The sequence below is a fragment of the Natator depressus genome, chromosome 2 (genome assembly GCF_965152275.1).
Source record: "Natator depressus isolate rNatDep1 chromosome 2, rNatDep2.hap1, whole genome shotgun sequence".
In the NCBI taxonomy this organism is placed as follows: Eukaryota; Metazoa; Chordata; order Testudines; family Cheloniidae; genus Natator; species Natator depressus.
Window position 1 is genome coordinate 263024513 of NC_134235.1, and position 6413 is coordinate 263030925.

Consider the following 6413-nt stretch of genomic DNA (forward strand, 5'->3'; position numbering starts at 1 on the left):
CTAAGTGGAGAAGCTAAATGAATTCTTTGGCATTGGTCTTCACTGCAGAGGATGTGAGGGAGATTCCCACACCTGAGCCATTCTTTTGAGAAATCTAAGGAACTGTCCCAGATTGAGGTGTCAATAGAGGAGGTTTTGGACCAAATTGATAAATTAAACAATAAGTCACCAGACCAGATGGTTCTCGCTCTAGAGTTTTGAAAGAACTCAAATGTGAAATTGCAGAATTATTAACAGTGGTATGTAGCCTATCATTTAAATGAGCCTGTATACCAGATGACTGGAAGATAGCTAATGTGACATCATTTTTTAAAAAAAGGATCCAGAGGTGATCCTGGCAATTACAGGCTATTAAGACTAACTGAAGTACCAGGAAAATCAGTTGAAACTGTAGCAATATCATTGCAGCATATCACTGCAGGCTATGTGGCTCCAATAAACGAGTTTGAAATGCAAGTGGTGTTCTCGCCCATCCTCTCTGTGGCAGGAAAAGGCCCAGGTAGAGACCGTCGAATCGTGAAAGTCAAAGGAATGGCTACGCAGGTGGTGTCGGAGAGAAGGCTTTGGATTCTTTGACCATAGGATGGTGTTCCAAGAAGAAGGAGTGCTAGGCCGAGACGGGTCTCCACCTAACAAAGAGAGGGAAGAGCATCTTCGCAAGCAGGCTGGCTAACCAAGTGAGGAGGGCTTTAAACTAGGTTCACCGGGGGAAGGAGACCAAAGCCCTGAGGTAAATGGGGAAGTGGGATACCGGGAGGAAGCACGAGCAGGAGCGCGTGAGAGGGCAGGGCTCCTGCCTCATACTGAGAAAGCAGGACGATCAGCAAGTTATCTTAAGTGCCTATACACAAATGCAAGAAGCCTGGGAAAGAAGCAGTGAGAACTGGAAGTCCTGGCACAGTCAAGGAATTATGATGTGATAGGAATAACAGAGACTTGGTGGGATAACTCACATGACTGGAGTACTGTCATGGATGGATATAAACTGTTCAGGAAGGACAGGCAGGGCAGAAAAGGTGGGGGAATTGCACTGTGTGTAAGGGAGCAGTATGACTGCTCAGAGCTCTGGTATGAAACTGCAGAAAAACCTGAGAGTCTCTGGATTAAGTTTAGAAGTGTGAGCAACAAGGGTGATGTCATGGTGGGAGTCTACTATAGATTCAAAACATAGAGAACATAGAGAATCCCTCTAGGCAAAACCTTAAGTTACAAAAAGACACAAACAGGAATATACATTCCATCCAGCACAGCTATTTTACCAGCCATTAAACAAAAGAAATCTAACAGATTTCTAGCTAGATTACCTACTAACTTTTTACAGGAGTTCTGAGCTGCATTCCTGATCTGTTCCCGGCAAAAGCATCACCCAGACAGACAGACCCTTTGTCCGTCCCCCCTCCAGCTTTGAAAGTATCTTGTCTCCTCATTGGTCATTTTGGTCAGGTGCCAGCGGGGTTATCCTAGCGTCTTAACCCTTTAGAGGTGAAAGGATTTTGCCTCTGGCCAAGAGGGATTTTATAGCACTGTGGAAAGAAAGGTGGTTACCCTTCCCTTTATATCTATGTTTTGAATCTGATTACCCTGTAAGGTATTTACCATCCTGATTTTTACAGAGGGGATTCTTTTACTTTTTCTTTAATATTCTTCTTTTAAGAACCTGAGTGCGTTTTCATTGTTCTTAATATCCAAGGGTTTGGGTCTGTGTTCACCTGTACCAATTGGTGAGGAGTTTTATCAAGCCTTCCCCAGGAAAGGGGGTGTAGGGCCTGGGGCGATATTTTGGGGGAAGACATCTCCCAGTGGGCTCTTCCCCTGTTCTTTGTTTAACATGCTTGGTGGTGGCAGCATAGGGTTCAAGGACAAGGCAAAGTTTGTACCTTGGGGAAGTTTTTAACCTAAGCTGGTAAGAATAAGCTTAGGGGGTCTTTCATGCAGGTCCCCACATCTGTACCCTAGAGTTCACAGTGGGGAAGGAACCTTGACAGGGATAAATGCCTGTTTTTGTCAAAGAAGTCAGGATGGCGGGAACAGAGCTTAAAAAGGGAACTGTCCCAGCCAAACAGGGACATGTGGTCATCCTATTTTCAGGCAAGTGGGTCCTGAGGGAGTCCGGCCAGGGCGGGGGCAGACCCTGACCTGGCTAATCATGCCACTCCTAAAAGGTGGGCATGATTCCCCGCCTGGCACTGGACCGGCCCTGGCCATGCTGACAGCTCAGCCTGGCAGACTCCGTCACCTTCCAGCAGGGCCAGTGAGTGTGGCTGGGGGCAGGGTGTGAGGGAGTGGGTCTCTGGAGGTGTGTGTGTGTGGGGGCTGCTGACCAGTGGGGGGTCTCTTGGGCGGTGGTGGGGGATGTCTGTGTGTTGGGATGCTGGGCAGTGGGGGGTCTAAGTGGGGTGCTGTGTAGTTACGGTGGGGGGCTGTGGGAAAGTGCATTGGACAATAGTGGTGCAGCTATGGGGCAGGTGCTGGGCAGGGGTGGGGGTGCGCAGGCCATTGTGCATTTGTGGTGGATCATCTGTGTGGGGGGCTGCTGGGCATAGCAGTTCCAGGGGATGCTGGGCATAGGGAGTCGGGGGCTGTGTGGCATGGCATGGGCCCACCCCTAAGGGGAAGGGGCAGGCTGGCAGCTCAGGACTGGGTGGGCCAGTGTGCATCTGGCTACTGCTGGTTTGTATGCAGTACCCTTGCATTGGGCTGGGTGGAGCGGGGCTGGCCCCACCATGCTATGCCCTATTGCCCCTGGCTGGCCCCTTGATCTGGGGACCAACCTCCCCATGCCATGCTCCTTTACCCCCATGGGGGCCCACAAATATGTTTGGCGCTGGGCCCACAACAGGTTAATCCAGCCCTGCATGTGCTTGGTCCCCACTTTTCTCTGTGCATCCCCCCCTGCCCTCCTTGGGGCTGTGTGTGCAGAAGTGCCTGGGCACCAGGCACTTTGAGTGCAGAGAATGGGAGCCAGCCCCCAAACCTCCCTGCAGCATCCAGTGGTGGCAGCTGAGGCACCTCTTCGCTGCTGTGCAAAGTTTGCTGGGAGCAAGGACCAAAGTTGACAAGCGAGAGGCATCTTCCGGCTGCCAGGATGTTTGGGGTCATCCCTCCCCCAGCCAGGAGCTCTGCTGCTTCCCCTCCCTACAGGGCAGTCTCTTGGTCCTGTTCAGCTCTCTGTCCCTTGCTCCTGCCCACCCTCCCTGGGGCTGTGTGTGCAGTGGTGCCCAGGCAGCATGCACTGAGAGGGTGGTGAGTAGAAGCCAGCTCCCAAAGTTCCCCACAGCCTCCCAGGAATCCCTGACCCCAAGCAGGGATCAGGGATCCCCGGGGGATGCTGGAGCAGAGTGCACCCCAAGCCTTACCTCTCTGTAGCCAGCAGCATCAACGCTGGAGTGTGTGTGCACACTTTTCCTCTGAAACCCACTTTTCATGTCAAACTTCAAAACGAACAGACAAAAATGAATAAAAACACCTTCTCTGAACAGCCCATTTAACAAATTAAGAATTACAAAGTTTCGTTTTAATAGTTTGCCAGCCCTGGAGGCTGATTTATCCTCAGAAGAGGTGCACATGAGTATTTTTCTGCCAACACGACACAGCCTAGAGCTGGAGAGCCCAGTTCTCAGATTAGATGGTAGTTCAGCTTCTCCAACTGTAGGCATTCTAGAGACGGTCACCAAAGGAGCTAATTGTGCCACCAATGTGCTCTTTGTGGGCTGCCTGAGTCCCATGAACAGCACCATCACAGTGAGGATACAGGGTGGGTGGTAGAGTTTTCCTACAGTGCAACACATTTGAAGGGCTAGAGTGTTGACAGTAGTGAGACGGTGGGAGTGCTACATACCCTGGGGTAGGGTTTCTTTGACACAGTCTGTGCACTGCAGTGTGGATGCCAGAGCCCTAGGTTCAAGCACAGGTGAGAAAATCCTTAAGCTAGGGCTCAAATGCAGTGTAGAGGCTCAAGCCCAGGGTTCCCTGAAGTGTTTCATCTTACTCAAGTACCACTAACCCTATGCTTACATTGCTCTGTAGATATACCCTCTTGGGCCAGTTTGCTTGGACTTGTGTAAAGGAGGACACGGACATAGCATTGGCTGGTGGCTGAAATGCAAAATAAAGTTACTTAATGTCTCACTAAAGAGTGTAGAATCAAAACGCTAACCTTCAGTTATTGATCTTATAGACCAGAAGGGGAAATAGTATCTTTGAAATGAAATCTCGGTGCTTCTTCTTATCTTATCCTGATAAGCTGGGAATGACCTCAATTTCATATACCCTGATTTCAGGATCATTGGAGGGGACTACCCTTTGATTTCTATGGGCTATGTGCCAAATTGTTCTCAGCTTTCAGCTCTGCTACTTCCATCAGTATCTAGTCGCTGCTCTTTTAGTCAGATGGTTTAATTGATTCAATGGGTTCTATTTCAGTATTAGCCCCTTTTAATATTTCTTTTAATTTCTTTTAATATTCCAAAGTCACACCTTGCTTAGGTATCTTTCAGCATTCCTTTTTCCTTCTCATGTGATATGACTCATGACACCTCTATAGCACAGAAATCATTTAGAAAGAAAACACACAAAATCCCTTATAGTTCCTCTAAATCCTAAATTCAGTGGGCATAGTCTGTACATTTTCACTTCACATGTTCCAAGGCTTATCATAGGTTGAGATATTTCATTGGAGGAACAAGACAGATTATTGACATAGAGAGCAATAGATCTTATCTATAAGAGAAATGTACAATTTGGGGTAAAGGCTAGATGGTTTGGATTTCTTGGAGAATAGGCAGTTTGCCCCATTTGACCTTCACTTTTCAGGATTTCACAGGAAGTTATTCCAAACTGGTTTAAACTTACATTTTCTACACTTTTTAAGCTTTAGCTTAATTAAGGCTCCCTGTCGGGATGGGCCTATTGACTCACATTGTCTTTTCCTCCAAGAGGAAGCCAAAACTGAACTTTTGCTCTGATTGAGCTTATCAAACAGATGCCAGGAGAGAACCTCCTGTTTCCTGGTCAAACAGCAGCAGCTGCAGCTTGGAAGAACAACAGAGAAGTTGGCGAGATCTGCAAGAAGAGCACACTCTTGTTCCAGTCCAAATACAGAGGTATTTGCGTTTGTAGGGGGGAGGGAGAATTTGTTTTAAACTCCTGTGAGATGTTTAAAAGAAAAAAGTTTGTGTAAATGCTCGTGTTAGGGGGCTTATTCCTTCACCCACTTACTTCTCTGGTCCTTCTTGCATGAACAGAGAGCAACAATACCCGAAGTCCAAAGGTGCAAACAATTTGATGTTTATTGGGGTGAACTTCCAGCAAGCATGATTCCAGTTTCCTTCCTTAGTATCCTCCTTCCCAGCTCTGACACCACAGAGCCTTACCTGTGTCCCTGTTCCCATTCCTGCCCTTAGCAAACATGATTCCAATTTCCTTACTCCCATTCCCTGTTCCCATTTCCCCCTTTAGCAAAACATGATTCCAATTTCCTTACCCACATTCCCTGTTCCCATCTCCCCCACTCACACGCCCACCCCCTCACTTCCTGATTGACTGCAGACTATATAGTAAAACTTGAGTTCTGCTTAGCTATACCTTAACCAATCATTTTACTGAAATTTAACTAACCAATCCTAACATATTGTAACATGATTATGTAACCAATTATATCCCACCACCTGAATTAGTTTACACCCAGCAAAATTAATTATACAGCAGACAGAAACAATCCCAGAACCAGACAGAGATTAAACAGACAAACAATAGCAAAGTGGGAACTATAATGACAAAACAATACAGAAGTGAGGATTTCACATCCCAATATTGATAAGTGAGTTCTTGCCAGACAGGACGCTATCAAACTAAGTTTCCTTTTACATCTTCTAGGCACTTCCCTTTCTCTGGAGGCGACAGGCACTATCAGGACAGCATTGTATCCTAACAGCCCAATAGCACCTTCTTTCAATGGGACTAGTTTGGAATGTGAGGAGGTGACCGGTCGCTTCCCAGCTTATGGCTTCCTCTGCTGCTTAGCCAAAGGCCTTAATCTAAGCACAGGGTCTCAGACTGTCACAGTAAGAGAAGGACCTTACACCGGCAGACAGTGATTTTGATTCTTTCTTTTATACCTCTAACTAGCCAAGTGATAAGAATACACCTAAATTCTTAAAGTACAGGCCTTTGCAGACAGGCCTGAATATCTATATCCTAACACTCCACCCCTTTTTTTTCTTTTTTCTTTTGGGATCCTCCTGCCCAGGTATCCCTGGAAAAGCATAGGACATATGGCAACATATTTCCTGATAGGGCCAGGCATCAAGGTGGAAGGTGTCGATATTCCATTTGTCCCACTGCCCCTTGTGTAGTATAGTGCCCTGCACCTTCTCTCGTACGGGCATACCGCACCTATTCCAATTAGTGTTCCA